The 18,157-nt window shown below is 48.8% G+C and overlaps 1 protein-coding gene across 2 annotated transcripts in view; it reads right to left on the bottom strand.

The window, feature by feature from the left end:
• raly (RALY heterogeneous nuclear ribonucleoprotein) overlaps positions 1 to 18,157 on the bottom strand; it is a 64,010-nt gene that overhangs the window by 39,715 nt on the left and 6,138 nt on the right. The window lies entirely within an intron of this gene.

Here is an 18,157-nt window from a genome sequence, read left to right as displayed (position 1 = left end):
GAACTACACAATTGTTAGCCGTTACAAAAGAGAGGATTGACGGCAGCCCGTGGAAACACCACCGCCTGATAATTCTGATTGCAGGAGGAGCGACGAGACTGGATTTCTTTCATGTTTGCCAAAGTAAACAGATTTTCTACCAAATCCTCCGTTTGTCTGATGCTGTTTGTGATTCAGCCATTGTTCTTTTGTGGAACGCATTCGCAGCTCCTCTTTCACAAACCGTTTCCATTCCTGCCACCTGCGAACACGGCCAGGCTCTCACAGCAGAGATGAAGCTTTCTGTTTGCGATCACAGTTAATCCCCACAACCCTGTTTACCTCACCATGACAACAAAGAGAACAACAAAAAACAAGGTTCATCCAAGGGAGAAATGCTGGCACTGCGGAGGGAGGGTGAAGAAGAAGAAGGTGTAGTGAAGCGAGGCGGCGACACAATCAAGCTCTGCTGTTATTTTGCAACAAGGAAGGGTCAAGCCACATCCGCCATATTAAAACAACACAATACGCATTGTGTTTTGACAGCATCCACGCTTCCGTCACACACGCGTCACCCTGCAACGCCTGAACCTGCACTGTGGTGGCCTGGGAGTGATCAGCTACCACAGAGCACCTGCTCGAAAACGAACAAAAGCGGCGGCGTCACCACACCGAGGCGCGGTGGGCAGCCCCAACATGAGGACAGAGAATTTGCATCATCCTCTTAACTCCTTCCCCGCCACTGATGATGATTTTCAAGCAATCAGTGTCGATGTTGTGCGGTAGAGGGCGCTGTTTCACACGTCGGGGAAAAAAATACAGCATGTTTATGTCCAAATGAAACCGAAGACTTTCTGGTTTATATTTGGTATATTTGAGTTATGGGACTGGGAAAAAACCCTGAATGAACAAATACAAATATAAAATCAATTTTATGCTTGAAAGTGAACTCTTTGAAAAATGCTGAAACCTTTCAAACGAAACAGAGGCTCTGCTCTGTCTTCCAGTTTGTGCGTTTTTTTCATAAAGGCAGCACAAATCATTGTGGGGCCTTGAAAGATGAGTGAAAATGCTGGGGGGGGGGGGGGTGAATGTACGCAGCATCCCTGGAAGGAAGTCAATGCCATGTTTTCTAAAACCTCTGGGGGGAACATGGAGAGGGGGGAGTGGTCTGAGTACGGGACCCTGCAGAACTTCGCAGGATGCTGAGGAGGGAGCACAGCTACCAATGCCAGACAGACCTAAACCAGTCCAGACCAGGACCTTTAATGCCCGCATACTAATGAGGACCACGTAAACCAGTCCAGACCAGGAGCTTTAATGCCCGCATACTAATGAGGACCATGTAAACCAGTCCAGACCAGGAGCTTTAATGCCCACACACTCATGAGGACCACGTAAACCAGTCCAGACCAGGAGCTTTAATGCCCACACACTCGTGAGGACCACGTGGTCTGCATTTGCCTCTGGTTCCCCTGCTGCCGAGGGTCGATTCATCCACAACGCACAAAGCAACACATGGTTGCAGGAGTCGGAAGAAGGAGGCTTGACGGGAACGACGGACGCATGAAACATGAAATAAAACCACCATTTTCACAGTTTCAAGGATTCATCTTCGCTCGTCGGTTGAGGTCTGTGGCACTTTGGTTACACGAGACTCTGATTGAGTCAGGACGAGACGAATCATACGTCCAATTACCCACTGACATTCTACTAACTCATTTAGATTTATTCTGAACATTCTTCCTTCCTCCCTGCAGTACAGAAGCAGTCGGAACATTTTTTCTAGGATTAATAATTCATTTTCTTATTTCAGGGTGCTGTAAATGGACTCCACTGAGAACCGGCTGTGAACTAATGTCTCAAGGACAACTAGCATGCAGTGGTCTTATTTCACAGCCAATACCCACATTACTGCATTATTAAACTTACAGCATGAAGTTTTTACTTATTCAACCAGTATTTATCAGACAAAGTTCTCCTCATCCTCCCGCTGCAGCTGGCAGCTTCCTCCAACGGCAGCCGACTCCCCTCCACTGACTTTCAGCACCAGTATTCATTTTGGACGGCGCATTGAGAGGAGCTGGTGTCCACAGTGACGCTACTTCCTGACATCATCCAGCAGCCAGGAGGAGGGAAGCTCCGACTGGTCAGAGCTCCTTCAGCTTCTCTTCCTCACTGGAAGGGCGGACCCTCAGGGTTACGATCCTGGCTGAACATTTACACAGAAATGGTGTTCCAGGAAATCTCCAGTTGAGCCGGATGTTCTCCTGCTAACTGGCCGGACCAGCGACACTGAACCTCTACAGTTCGACTGACTGACTGACTGAAGGCCACAGCTCCTCTCGACTCTATCACTCCAGCTCCTAACCAGCCTGTAGTTCAGATGTCACCACGGGATAAATACACTGCTCGTTAGCGGCCATGTTGGCTTCTGTTGTGCTTTTGAAAGTTGAAAGTGTCGGATGGATTTAAGGGAAGCTGGTTTCTGTCTCCAGGCTCCCCAACCTCCCGCTGACGTATGCGTGCACGACAAAAGCCGACAAAAACACCTCATCAAATATTAAGTGATGGAGCTGCCGCTGCACAGGAGACGCCACTTAAAGGATGTTTCCAGTAAAAGGAACTGTATCATAGAGGAAGCTCTCCATCTCGTGTGTCTCCTCTGGGCGAAATAAGGAGTATTGATAATCATCCCTTCATTCCGACCTGGGCACCTTCACCACCTGCACTGATTGTCAACTTGTCAAATCATGTCTTACTCACATTCTCCAGCTGACTTCCCTCCACCTGTGCGCACACTTGGCCCGTAACGCTCATTCCGATTGTCACCCACGCTCGTCATTTCTTACTCGTGATGCTTGATAGCAGCTCGCAGGTGTCCTAAATGTGGCGATCCCATTTCTTTAACAGTTAATTCCTCCTTCAACCTCTCTTTCAATTCTAAATCTCATTTAACCTTTCCCTTCATTCCCCTTCACGACTCCATTTTCCTCATGCCTCCTCTGCCCAGCAACTATATATTTGCTCTAAAGGCCAATGCTTTTTAATGATCTCCCCTCTCCTGCCAGATGAGTCTGCTTCATCATCACCTGCCCGACCATTATGTTACTGTACAATGACCGCCCCAATCAGGGAAGGACCAGCTGCAATTTTCCCAATGCAGTCATCATCATCTGGGGAATTTCATCTGTCCGTAACTTAATTTAATCTCATGTCTGGATGAACTCACGTCACAATCCCCTGGAGGTGAAGACAAGAGAGGGTAGAAGGCAGGTGACCTTTTGAACTCTAAATGACGGATTCTTGCACAGAGAAACAGTGAAGAACGACCAGAAATGCTGCGTCGCTGCTGTACGCCATCGTGATGGCCGACCTTTAACCACCAAAATGTTTCCGATTCATCCTGTGAGTGTGACAAATTTAGGTGTCATGGAGACATGAGGGTGAACGTAAGCAGAAGGATGGAAGTCTGGATGGGAGAGACAGAAGACGGCCAGCAAAGGTGCCGATAAAGAGCGATGGCAGGCGAGAGCGGGTCCGAGTCTGGGTTCTGTGACGGACGAGAGCTGCACAGCTGCACTGAAGTGACCTGATAGCACCGAGAACAAAGCGCCACCTACAGGAACCAGGAGACACCATCAGAGGCACCAAGCAGTGACACCACAGTCGCCAGCTGCGCCGTGCCACCGGTTATTCCTTGAGAACTCGTAGTGATGACATATGCTAACGTCATCCGGAGCTTCTGTGCAGCCTTTGTTCACAAACACACTGAAAACACACACACACACACACACACACACACACACACACACACACACAGTTCAAATGAAATATGTCAACGTTAGATTTACGACGTCCATCAGCCGCTGAATTGTTTGCTCCTGGTGAATCCCAGTGTCCCCATAAGCACCATCAGCACACACAGGAAACCCACGCAGGAGTCGGTAGTACTACTCCTTCAATATACTTTCAGAAATACTCTATAACAGTGCCTCCCCAGAAATCAGTACTTCTATCCTTCCTTTTTTTGTTGTTGTCACTTCTAATAACCAGGGGTGAAAGTGGCTTAAAAGTTCTGCCGGAACCGTACGCATTTAGCGTGCATTAAAAAAAAACAAAACGCTCGCCTCTGACGAAGTTTTACAGTTTTTAATGGGTTTTGGGTGACTTTTATTACAGTTTTCGGGTGTCTATTCCCCACACAACTGCAGCCCCCATAGCCCCACCCTTCCCGCGCGACCCCTGGAAAAGCAGTGGCCATGGGGCTAACAGCATCACCCAAGTCAAGCTAAGCTATGATCAGATCAGTGTCACTGTTTGGAACTGGCACAACAAACCACAAACGCATGGTAACTTCATCAAAGACAGAAATGACACATTACTGATAACATTAGGATGCCATAACACAATGTATGTGTCTTTATAATATCTATGTCATCCTGGTCATCACTTGCTCCCCTTTTAATATTTCCCTCCCCCTCTACACACACACACACACACACACACACACATGTATATCTATATAATACATATATATATATGATGGTTGGTATGATTATGATGATGTTATTGTTATTACTATTATTAATAATGTATGTATGTATTTATTACCTGTGCTTGCGTCTGAGGATCCTGATGCATCTTCCTGTCGGTCCTCCCTGGCAGAGACAGTCTGTCCCTGGACTCGCTCTCATCAAGGAGTGGCTCTGAGTCTCAATCTTCCGAGGGTCTCATTTTGTTAACTTTTTCTCCTGCTTCTTCAACGCTGTCACTTTTTCTCTTTAACATGTCACTTATTTTACGTTGCACTGAGCCAAAGCAGGTCGCCAGCAGCCGAGTTCTTTGACTTTGCCCTCTGTTTTGTTTTCTTCCTCTTTTTTTCGTTCCGTGAAAACAGGACAGTGTGGTTTGAACCAATCAGAACTAACAATGCTGGTAACGTGACCCAGGTGTCCGTCTGTCAGCCAACCAGAAACGCCTCGCATGCGGAGATGCGCTCCTGGGCACGACTCCGCGTCAAGGCGGTTTCACACTGAACGCGCAAGGCGCAGGCCGCGCAGGGGAAGTCCCTTCATTGTGTATGTGGGCGCGCTGTGACGTCACATGAGCGCAAACCAAGCCCAGCAACGCGGCGCGCTGCGCGTGCTTGCGCCCCACGCCGCGCAGTGGCCCGTTCGGACTGAAACTGAATTCAGACCTCCTTTTCTTTATTTAATGTGGGATTCTGACATTCTCCTCCTTTTTTTTAACAGAACTCCCTTCCGGCCGTGCATATTTTACCGAAACTGTGTTCCGGCTCACTTTCACCCCTGCTAATAACACAAATTACCTTTAAGAGACTTGAGTAGGGCAGATCATTGCCACGTATGTGCAGCTAGGATTGTACTTTCCCCTCCCTCTACAGAATACCCCCTCTCTACAGAGTACCCCCTCTCTACAGAATACCCCCTCTCTACAGAGTACCCCCTCTCTACAGAATACCCCCTCTCTACAGAGTACCCCCTCCCTCTACAGAATACCCCCTCTCTACAGAGTACCCCCTCCCTCTACAGAATACCCCCTCTCTACAGAATCCCCCCTCTCTACAGAATACCCCCTCTCTACAGAATACCCCCTCCCTCTACAGAATACCCCCTCTCTACAGAATCCCCCCTCTCTACAGAGTACCCCCTCTCTACAGAATACCCCCTCCCTCTACAGAATACCCCCTCTCTACAGAATCCCCCCTCTCTACAGAGTACCCCCTCTCTACAGAATACCCCCTCTCTACAGAGTACCCCCTCTCTACAGAATACCCCCTCTCTACAGAATCCCCCCTCTCTACAGAGTACCCCCTCTCTACAGAATACCCCCTCTCTACAGAGTACCCCCTCCCTCTACAGAATCCCCCCTCTCTACAGAATACCCCCTCTCTACAGAGTACCCCCTCTCTACAGAATACCCCCTCCCTCTACAGAGTACCCCCTCTCTACAGAATACCCCCTCCCTCTACAGAATACCCCCTCTCTACAGAATACCCCCTCCCTCTACAGAATACCCCCTCTCTACAGAATACCCCCTCCCTCTACAGAATACCCCCTCTCTACAGAGTACCTCCTCCCTCTACAGAATACCCCCTCTCTACAGAATACCCCCTCCCTCTACAGAATACCCCCTCCCTCTACAGAATACCCCCTCCCTCTATGACTGCTAGCAAAGCTGGTACAGGTGCCCTCACCACTCGTGAGCTGAGGCGTCCCTGTTAATTCACACAATGTAGAAAAATGTGGCTCGTTCTGAGGTGTTCAAAACGCAGGTGTTGATAGTTTCACTGTATAAAGGGAACAGCAGAGGAACTCAGGAGAACAGTTCCACCGCGTTCCTCGTCCAGCTGTAACCCTGCAGCAACTCGCCTCATCCTGGCCACTGGGTCCCAGTATTCCTGGAGAGCTTCCATCCTAATGAGCTGGCAACAACAAAGGGAATTTTTTTTGCTGGCCCTCAAAGTTCACAACCCGTCCAACGTACTAAGCTTGAAAAATAAAAATCAGGAGGTTCCTGAGAAAGCACATCCAGGCGCTTCACTGCTTGTGATGTTGGAGAACTCTTTGTCCCCCCGCACGAGTGGACAGACTAATTAGCGCCGAACTGCCCGAGATCTCGTTTTCACTTTGATGATTTACAGCCTGATGAGGAGCTGCTGATCCTTGTGGGCCACGGCAACAGCGAGGAAGAGTAACAGACCAAGGAAGGAGGGAACAATAGGAGTGAACAGAACATTCACTTCTCAAGCATCACCACCAGTGAGTGTGTGTGAGTCAAACACTCACACACACTCACTGTTCACAGCTGGATTCTCCAACAGTACTTTGATGGACCAGACAGCTGGCGAGTCAAAGACATGCAGTTCTATTTTAACGGGTTCATAAATAATCATCTCCGCCTTTACATGAGTTTGAGTTCTTTAAAAGCTCTCCTTCACATCTGAGCCAAATTCTGATGACAAAATCTTCTTGGAAGGCACAAACTTCCTCCTCATGCCGTCACAAAAGTCTCCTCTCAGTTTAATGTGGACTGAACGTTTGGCAGAAGCCAAAAACTCGATGGATTCACACAGATGTTCCTTTAGCTTTCCTTTAGAGGCGTGATGTGAATGAACCGATGGGTCTCCCTCTGGCCGGTGAAGAAAAACCTGCCTGCTGCTCAGGATGTAACACAATTCACGGAGAAATAAACCCTTAACAAACACGACGTGACAGAAATACCAGAGGATGTTAAACGGGGGTGAACGGGGATGAGGACGCGGAGGGCAGGCTGGCTACCTGAGGTCTGCTCATTAACCCGCTGACCTCCCAGCATCACAAGATTAAGGAAATAACAGCTTCATTTTTACTTTGAGCTCATAACCACTGACGGCCGGCGACTACCTGGCTAGCACAGCCTTTGGCCTTTGTCCTTAAAACTGAGAGGCGTAGCAATCAGGGCCCGATCGAGCAGTCGACGGGTCTCTTGTCTGCTTCGGCTGGTCAGCAACCCTCTCAGATAAACTCTATCAGAGTGCCTGTTTTCCATGAAGCACCGACATTAAAAATCTGTTTCAACAGCGCATAAAAGCAGGAAACAATGGCTATGGTGATGTAGAAATGAGCCACCTTGTGTGTCCAGCAGATGGCGCTCTGGTCCTGCTTACTTTACTATTTTATTTTGCTGTTTATCTAAACAGATGCAATTAAAAGTTCACTATTTATTACTAAATCGGCCGGTTTAGCCTTCTAGCTTTAAGTAGTCGTATCGGTACTCGATATCATGAAAGTGGCACACTGAGAACTTAAGAAGGGTATTTTCAGTCCAGCACTACAATTCATGATGTTGGCTGCACAAACTGATAAACTTTGACTTATTTTTTCTGCGCTCTAAATCACTACAAGGCTCGAAAATGCGACATTGGTCAGGAACTGGAGGAATGAGTTTTGCTTGCTTCTCACATCAGGAAAACCTGCGCTGAGGTGTGACTGGCTGTGCCCTCTCTCTCCAGGCGAGGGAGGAAGCTTTGTACCTGGAACAGGCCGGTCCGGAGTGGGGATGTAGCTCCCTCTCAGAGGCTCGCTATTCCAGCCTGTGACTTAGTGACATCTCTGAGTCCTTACACAGTAAATCCATCTAAATATTGGTCGCCTTCTGCGATGGGATTTGGTCCGTTGCCGGCGCAGCCAGGAGCCTCCGTCCTGACCAGAGATTGCAACAACAGCGTGGAGCCAACATGGACGCAGCGGATGGAACCTCGGCAGCAGCCTCTCCTCCAGCTCTGAAAAAGGTACCGAACATCCCCCCCACTGGCGGAGGAGGGAGGACAGCACTCAGAAACGGGGGGAGGGCAACGCTACTGCTCTGAACAGGCTTGAGAGGAAGTCACGGTAACAGCTGATCATTTCTTGGGTGATGCATCGACTGACACACACGTCGTGGCCTATTTTAGCAGACATTTGTGGGCTGAAAGGAGCGTTGGTGACGAGAACGAGAAGCCAGCGTTCACCACTGGTGATGCAATACATCAATGGCGAGTTCCATCTTCAACTGTAGCGAACCTGAAATATCCCGTCGTAACAGGACAACTAGTCCCAGCTCTCATTAACTAGCCTTGACCAGGGGTCCCCTGCACTAGAGTTGCCCCATCCATCCATCCATCCATCCATCCATCCATCCATCCATCCATCCACCGCTCCCTCCACCCCAATATATGGGTTTTCTATCCTTTTATTTACATAACCTAACTTCTGAACCACATGTATTGATCAGTTCACTTCTGCATAATGTTGCTTAAACTGGTTCCCTCCTTGGGCCAAAAATATCTGTAACATTTGCACCACCTTTCTGAAGACGAACAGACCAAACTGACCACGTAACCTCCCAGACAGAGGCAAGCCAGTCCAGCAGCACGTCTCTGAACGTCTCCTCGACTGACATCAACGTCTCTGCTGGTGTTTATGATGTGAGAGCAGCAGCAGCCGTCCTCCCAGAGTCTCACTACTTTAGCCCTGACTGTCTCCTCCGAACCTCTTACTGCTTTTTTTTTTTTTTTTGCAACATTTTCCACGCCGTCTCCATCGCCATGTGCACACTTCGACCCAAGAACACTTCTGCTTTTCATGACCAAAACCACTGAGGGATTGCGCAGCAGCAGGATGACCGGGTCAAACAGTGGCAGTGGAGACACTCGTATATCAGAGCCACAGCAGGCTTTGCATTAGTGCCTCCGTTTGACCTTTCAGCAGAGCATTTGTGTATTTAATCCCTTTATAAAGTGCTGCGGGGGGCTGAGGCCAGCAGAGACATCCTGGAGTGTTGCCAAGTCTGGAAAGCATGAGAGAGAGAGAGAGAGAGAGAGAGAGAGAGATTCATAAATATGGATCAGGACGGGCGTTGAATGTGGAAATGATGTGGGTTCCACATGAGCCTGACAGAATCGCAAATGACCGGTTTGATTTAATTGTAGTTCTGCTGGAGACACGAAGCCAAGTCTGGGAGTGACGGACGGTTGTTAGTTTTGGCCTGATCACAGTTATCGTCTTTGTTTCATTTGAGGGAGTGTTGCAAGAAAATCTGCATCCGGCGTGTTTCCATGAAGTGGTTTGGCGTGAAAAATTCAGGCTTTGTCAAGCTGCCAGAGGGTGGCGCTACAGGCAACAAGAAGCAGGGCTGAGGCTGTGACGAGCAGCGGAGGATCCGTCGACCAGCGAGTCACACAGACGTCTTGATAACCGTCCTCTGGTTGAGGTCGTGGTGCTTGGACTGGTGCCAGCTAGGAACCAGGCTGTAGCACAAAAAAGGGCTTGGAGAAATTCGGGGACTTTTTTTTTCTTCAAATTTTGCCCTTTCAAAACAGAGAGAAATGTCAAATATTACCAGCTTCACTCTTCTGATTGTCTCTGCAGTCCCTGAGCCTGCACACCAAGAGAATTCACGTTACATGTTGAGGTGACCTGCACCAAAACCAAGCAGTCGCTTCACTGTTAGCTTCATCAACTAGCAATGGCGCCGCCAGGCTTAGGAGCTGTGGCTCGTGTGGATGTTCAGCTTGCACACAGCGTTCTCGCTCAGCTCCTCCCTGAGCCACCTCTTCTTTTTTTAAGAAAGGACTCTAAGTTCCAAAATGTTTGGTTTGAAGCCCACAGTGTTGCAGTCGCCGTTTGGTCGCTTGTGTTCGGACCTGAGCAGGTGAGGAGGAGGAACGTATTGATGGATGTTTTGAAACGAGGGGAACTTGAGGCAGGGCAGCAGCCGTCATGGAGGGTTAACAACTGTCCAGATGTTGGCCTGAGGAGCACTTTGGCATCACACTCGTCGATAAATGCACAGCAAAGAATGGGGAGGGAAGCCACATGTGTTCACCCCTAAAGGTCAACAATACGTCCTTTGGACCAACAAGACCTTTGTGTTCCATGACGACTTCACAGCTCCTGCTCCACAACGGCTCAGCAATAGAGGAGAGGCAGCTGCTGCTGAGCGAGGTGAGAAAGAACATGGGACCTGAGAACGGGACGGGAGGCCTTAAAGCAGCACTACGTGGCTGAGCAGCAGCGACCTCTGCTGGCATGGGGGTCATTGCAGGACGCTGTTGAAACACCAGCAGGGAGACGACTGTGCTTCTGTCACGTGATTTGAAGGGTAAAATGAGATGGACTGACAAATGTCAACATGTCTGACCTCACTGATTGATTTGTGGTCCCACGTATTCCCTCCCCTCATTTGTCGTCCTGACAGAGACAAGACAGAGTTCTTCCCTTCATACCTGGACTCCCACGGCTTCACCAACATCAGGAGGTTTTCATGTGTGAAAGTCCCAGCTATTCTTCCTCAACAAACACCCGCCCCCCCCACACACACACGGTCTCATGCAGTCTGGAGAGAAGTAGGACCATCCAGGTTTTATATTATTGATTCACTGCAGCTTTCAGTGTTTTCCTACTCATTATGAGCTGCACAGCCAGTTTGCATCCGACATGATTGACTCTCACCATTTTACTCTCAGCCCGTCGCTTGTTGCCAGTCTGTAACGCAACAGGAGACGTTTGCTTGGAGTTGAAAGACGACCAAGGGATCAATTATGAGGTATTTCTGGGAGGGGTGTGGAGAGGGGCAGAGTTTGGACCTGCTGGTGGCGCTGCGTGACCAATCACAGGTGGAAAGTCTGAGGTTTCAATACTCCTGACATGTCTGGATGTGGACTGACAGATCAATGTCACTGTCCTCAGGCTGTGCTCACACTCACGCAGCGCTGCTTTAAAAATGTAAGTCAGCGCTGCCCCAGGTTTGTTCCTACAGGTAGTAAGAACATGATTAAATCCAAGCCAACACATCCAATTAGAGGAGCACACCTTGAATGTGAGGGCTGATCAAAGGCAGAGCAACTTCACTCCACAAACTCATCCGTCGAGAACGTACACCTGTTTCGATTAGTCGAGCTGTACTTCATGAACTTGAAATTTTACTGCACTGTCCTGCATTGCTGATGTGTGTGGGCTCATTAACAGGAACGTGGAGGCTGCATAATGTCGTTCTGGCAAAGCTCCAGCAGTACCTGAGAGGGCGCGCGGCCGTACCGTTATGACGGCGGCGGCCTTCCTGTTTTTCCTCCCTGCTTGCATGGAGGTCTACAACTGTGAACTTAGATACACAGAGAGGAAGGTCAACATCTTCCTGAAGAAGACAGAGAAACGTAACAACAGACATAAACAATCAAGTAGCCCAATAAATACATCGGGAAGTGAGATGGCCTGGTTGTGTTTGCCGTTCCATGTTCTGTTGTTCTCCTTACCATTTTCCCCCGCCTGTTGGGCGCATGGCAGTCCACTCTTTCCCAGGTGGCAGCTGAGCCACACCTGACATCATGCACCCCAATCACAGCTCCATAAAACACTGGCTCAGATTCTTTTCAGTCCCTTATGGAAGTTACCTGTTCCCACTAACCTTGCCCCTCCTCGTGTCCTCGTGCTCTGATTTTTCCAGTCCTTGCACTGCACCTTTCCTTCCCTCCTCTGAGTTTTTTGTTCCCAAACTCATTGTTGCTTTTCCTTTTTGTCCCCAGTGCCTCCCTGCCTGCCCTCTTTTGTTGCTTCTCTGTTGACCACCAATTTTGGTTTGGCTCTCTTGCAATTTTGAGTTGTACTTTGTGGATTTTTGCCTTGGTTGTGTCGGACATGGTCACCGGGGGAAGTGGGGATTGAACCAACGACCCTTCAGTTGCTCGACGGCCATGCGACCTCTAAGCCCACTTGAAAGAAAGAAATGTGCAACTTGAAATAAAATCAGAAGGGGAAAAGATGCAAAGGTAAACAAATACTGAGGCAGATGAAAACTGCAATACGCATCAGCTGATTAATACCAGGAACACTCCTCATTGGCTCAATTATCGGTTGACTTACTTTTGATTTTGGCAGTTTTGGACCTCTGTCATTTTTCATCTCCTTCCATGGCTCCAACTCACGCAGCACGGAGGCTGGCTAGTTAGCAAGCTTTGTCAGCTAAACTGCAGCCTGCTGACTTTATAAAAATAAGAAGTCACCTGAGTCTTTGTGGTTTCGATGGCTGAGCATCGGCACGCTCCTCATCCGACAGGGGCAAACGTGAGCATCCCTGCCTGCTGATTTCAGACGGGTCTTTCTGCAGGGTTCTTTGACCCGTGAGCAGGTGTTTGGGAGTCACTTGTCCAGGGTGAACGGGGTTTAACACAGATGCTGCGACATAAACTCAGTCACATGACCAGGTTCAGCCTGTGCAGGGGGCCGGTGATTTGTGACTCTGCTTCATTGCAGGAGGCTGCAGGACCAGATTAAACTATAACTCAGCGCTTCTCTGTGGAGCACAACATGCTGATGTGCATGAAGCACAGTGGCTGCAAACATATCAAGCACACACACACACACACACACACACACACACACACACACACACATACACACACACACACACACACACACACACGTGCCAGAAAATATACGCAAGAGCTCCACAGGATCTCCACCTCCACCCATGAACTCTGGGTGACTGGACTGCTTCCTGTCCTTCTGTCTCCTCTCTGTCCTCTGTGCCCCCCCCCCCCCCATCCTTCAGCACATGCTAGTACAGTGAATCACATCAGCCAAAACGCAGCACCAGAATGGCTTGAATAAACCACTCTGTCACATGTTCGATCACGTTTACCGCGGTGCTCACACCGCTTGAGAGTAGAATTGTATTGGAGAACAGCCGTGAATCTCCTGGCCTTTTCTGTCGTTCTAAATTGTTCTCTCCTTCTGCTACCACTCCGCTCATCTTCACGAGGCTGCTCAGCGATACAGCAAATATAATATCTGAAGAATCCGACAGCAGTCCTCAACTGAAAGCCCTCTTTGAGTTGGTTCGCAGCTTCGCCGTGGCTCCGTCTCTGCCTAACGTTAACTTTTTACCTCTGACCCTGCACTTGCGAGCGGAGGTCAAAGGTGAAGATTGACCTGCTGAGCAGAACGTGTACGTCTCACATTTGCCACAGACGCCGGCAAAATCTGCTTGTCATCATTTCAAAATGTTTTTAGTTGAAAATATCACAAAAATGCATATATTAAAGTATCGGTACCAGCAACATTAATCCCAGTTCAGTTCATGTCAATTTACAGCCCCTGTGACACTGATGAGACAAATCTGGAGGGCTTGTGACCTTCTGTTGACCTCTAAATCAGGGTCCACAGAAGGTCGTGATCACGGCTTTTAATCTGCGTCTTAATATTCTGCACTTTATACTTTATAATTGCTGAAAAAAAAATTGGTGAAAGAAGAACTCACTCCCTTGAACAAGACGTTTTTGCCGCAGCACAGCATGGACTGGCCCGTGTCCGGCGCTTTATTCCAATAGTTACCTCCTGGATTGCTGTGACATTTTGTGTAGACATTGACCTGCTGATGTAAGCATCACGACTTCAGAGGTTCCTGGACTTCTTATTGGTGTTGATTTTACAAGAACGTTGTAAATTTTCACTGGCGTGTTCCCCTCAGGCTGATCTTCCCTGAGGCAGATAAACCCACAGCTGCACACGTCACCCTCCCCGCCGTCAAGAGCACTCACGCCAACTGAAACACTTACCTAGATGTTTCCCATGTCATGTGACTTTTTACTGCCATATAGTCATAATTACTATGGCCACTAGATGGCATCGCTCACTTCCCCGTTTCCACTGGTGATTGGATCTATAATCTACCTGCTTGCTCTACAGGGGAGGTCAGGCTGGTTTGCTTGTTTGTTGCTGCTGCTTGAGTCACTCTGGATAAGTTCAGCTGAGGAAATCTCCTGAGTCACTTTCATGAACTCCAGTTGATTGAGAACGGAGACAAAGAGCTGCATCAGACACAGACTTCCACTCAGCAAGTGGCGTACTGGCGAGTCCGTCAGACAAGAATAACAAACACAGGGAGAACCTGGTTGTCATGGAATTCCAACTTTCCACGGTCATGAATGAACAATGAACCTCAAATATAGAAAAATAGCAAATAAATACTAAATTGGGACGCCTCCGCAGTGCCGGCCTGTTGCAGTGGCCTTCATCCACGACCACCAAGCGTCTCGGTTCATCCTCGAGTCCCGGTGGTCCTTTCAGCCAAACCTGAAAACATTTCCTCTAGGCGTTCCAGAGACTTGCATTTCTTTGAGGATGACATCGAAATTCCTTCACGTCATTCCAGAAATACGGTGTTTATTTAAGATTATCTTGGCATTGACCTTTGACTACCAAAAATGTCTTCAGCCCATTCTTGTGTCCCAGTGGACATTTGAGTCAAATCTGATGAAATTCCCTCCAGGCTCTCCTGGGATCAAGCTACCCCATGGATGTAAACACGATGTGAACAGAAAACATCCTCCCTCCGACCTGTATGACGCCCACCAGTGCTGAGGCATAGACACAGAGCAGTCGAGGAAGACCAATTGTAGTGTGAATAGGATTCTGTGGTTACTGGAGGGCTGCATTGAGGTGAAGGTCCTGTGACCTGTTTGAAAGCCCCAGAGCCTCCGATACCAACCAGCTGAAGCCGGACTGCTGCACACTGGGCCGGGAACGGTTGGTGCACCGGGGTTGTAACGAGGCCTTGGACAGCCTGACGAACCTGCAGCGTCCGGGGAGCGGAGCGGGGAAGTGGGTATGGTGAGGCGAGGACACCAGGTTTCAGGATGAATAGATAGATGATAGATCATGACACGGGAGCCAAAGCATTTGGCAGCCGCTGGGCTGCAGATATGAACACTAATGCAGCCAATTGGAGAAGCAGACGAGATTCCAGCGAGATGAAATAACTGCAAATGGTGGGGGCGGATAATAATTAGCATCATTTACAGCCGCGCATCCCTCATCCCCTAACGAGCTGCTCGCACGGGCTAAAGGTCAGAGGAGCATCCAGGAATCCTTGTTTTTCTGCGTCACTTCTGCACAGGAACCAGCTGTCAGTCACACTGAGTGGGCGTTGGTGAGAGGCCTCACTGATGGCAGCAGCGCACCAACGTTTTTCCCTCTGGTCATTTCACCATTTAATGCCTAGGAACTTGAAGATTTATAAGACGTAGCAATGAAAACAGTGGTAATACTGTCTGTAGCTGCACACATTTTCATGTTTGCTGGTTGCTTTTCAAATATTACACACACACATACACATACACACGCATATACACACACACTCTTGGGATCCCCACAGACACCACATGCTTCCTCCATCACACGTGGTGCAGTCGGCTGCATCTTTTCACTTGACAACGAGAAGTTTCTCCAAGGAAGACGCACGGAAGGATCATGCTACTCTCCTCCGCGCCCTCCACTCAAACAGTTGCCCTGACCGACCAGAGGAGGCGCTGGTGTAGCAACCAGACGCAGCACACAGCATGGCGCATGTGACATCAAATCAAAGTGGTCAAGGCTTGTACACGGGACCCAAGTCCACCCCTCCTCCAGGAGGACACGGGTCAATCCAGAGTTGCAAGAGGAGGAAACACAAGTTTAAATCTTCCTTCAGTTGGGGGCGCTAGAATCTAGAGAGCCACCAGACGATGTGTTAATTATTGGACACAATAGAAGAAAAACTTACATGAATTCTGCACTTATTTCCTCCAATGAATTCCCTTCAGTCGTTTCTCTCTCATGCACTTTTTTCCAGCATCATTTCTCCATCTCGCTCCCTTCGTCTCCTGGTGTCAACCCCCTCGAAGGGTGGGTGCTCCCACCGACATCGCTTCCCCACCATCCTTTCTTCTTTTATCCCTCTGCCTCTCTTCTGTATCTCCCCATCCTCCCGCTTCTCTTCTCCACCTCCCTTCCTCTCCCTCCTCATGCTACCTCCCTCCCTCCCTCCTTCGTCCAGCTCTCATTCAGGTTGTTTGACTAATCTTTGGATGGCTTAGTTACACTTTCATGAAAATTTCACCTCAGCTGCATCTATAATTCAGCGCCAGCTTGGCTTCATCACTCATTAGACACGCAAAGAACATCCACACAGGCTCAGGTGTTATATGTATATGTATAATGTACAACATGCATGTCATATATATGTATATCACATGAAAAGATGAATATCCTATCCAGCTGCCTCCATGTGACCGGTCTGACATCAGGCCGCTGCGGCTCGGCTTATGAATCACGTTCAGTGTAGATGAGGTAGAACATTCACCCCTCATGGCTCGAGCATTATTTTCATCATGATACAGCAAATCTAACCAGTCGTTTGTCCAGCAACTGAACACAAACGTCAGCCTGCATCCATGTTTGAAGATGGAGGTGTGTCACTGACGCGCTGCTCCCACAGCGTTACGGTGGCCCAGAGGGCTCAAAAAACACAAAGTCAGCGAGAAATCAGCACCGTTGGACCTGTTCGTGCTTTTTCTTCCCCACTTACAGGAACACGGCCAAACACATCCAGTGTTTCAGGAGGGCATTTTTGTGACCCGAGATCAAGTCAGGAGTTTGTGGAAGTCTCCTAACCAGCGGTGAAGGCCACTTCCCAGCATCGAAGTGGTTTTGGTTTATTTGAGCAACGTGACCATCAAAAATGAAAGGATCCGTACGTCTTCATCACACCACACAAGGTGTTTTTGTGTGTTCGCAGCCTGGAAACATTCGTAATCCTTCGCATCAGTCGTGCTGTACCGCGCGTAGAATTCCTGAGGACAATAGTTCAAGTGGGTTTCCTTAAAGAAAAACCTCACTTGTCATGGATGTTATGATAAAGACCTATCAAGAAAAGTGTTAGAGACGTTTGGGTTTTAAATCCAAAGCCCTTCAGGTCACTTTGTGACTGCAAGGAAACCAAAGAACATCATGTGAAGTGAGAACAACATTATCAGAAATAAATTCCAAATGAGAAAGAACAGATGGGGAGAGAGAGGTAGAGAGAGAGAACGGGATGGGAGGTGTTTCTGCTGAATCAGCTTTGCTTCTAAATGTCAGGACTCCTGACTGCATGCACACAAAGTTAGTCAGCAGCATTAATGAGACTTTAGTTGAGCCAGATTGAGATGGAGGAGTGAGAGAGAGAGAGGGAGAGGGGGAGGGGGAGGGAGAGAGAGAGGGAGAGAGAGAGAGGGAGAGGGAGAGGGGGAGGGAGAGAGAGAGAAAGAGAGAGAGAGAGAGTTGCTGACAAACAGTAAACAAGTCAGTCTGGGCAGAGAATCACCAGCTCATCAGCGGTCAGTCGAGCAGTTCAACTGTCAGGAGAGCAAAGAGAGACACAAACAAACAAACAAACAAACAAACAAACAAACAAAGGTGCAACCAGGATGATTCCGAGCATCATTACAGATTTTTGGGGAGCGGCTGATCGCAGCATCGTTGTGGAGAAGCAGAACATCCATCGCACAACAACACAACCATCACACAAGGCAGACGCCTTTATCGTCTCACACAGGTTGAATATCACGTCCACCGGATGTTAACGTGTATAGCGATAATAATGATAATAATGATAATAATAACGAGCAAACACAATAGGGTGGACGGCTCTGAGAGAACTCCTCCTGCTCTAGAATGAGAGGCTCAGTGGAGCTCAGGCGCCGCCTCCCTCTGCAGAGGACCTGAGCTCACTTCCTGCTGGTCGTCCTGACGCGGGAGGAAACACACCAGAATCAAGTCAGTCTCACCTGCATAGCTAAGACCCCCTCACCATCAGGAGCCCACACAGGGACAACGTG

This window comes from Aulostomus chinensis, chromosome 3 (genome assembly GCF_037954235.1).
Source record: "Aulostomus chinensis isolate RoL2024-O1b breed Wild chromosome 3, RoL_Achi_v1.0, whole genome shotgun sequence".
NCBI classification, from domain to species: Eukaryota; Metazoa; Chordata; class Actinopteri; order Syngnathiformes; family Aulostomidae; genus Aulostomus; species Aulostomus chinensis.
The sequence above is the reverse complement of the archived record's forward strand: the minus strand, read 5'-3'. Positions and strand labels throughout refer to the sequence as shown.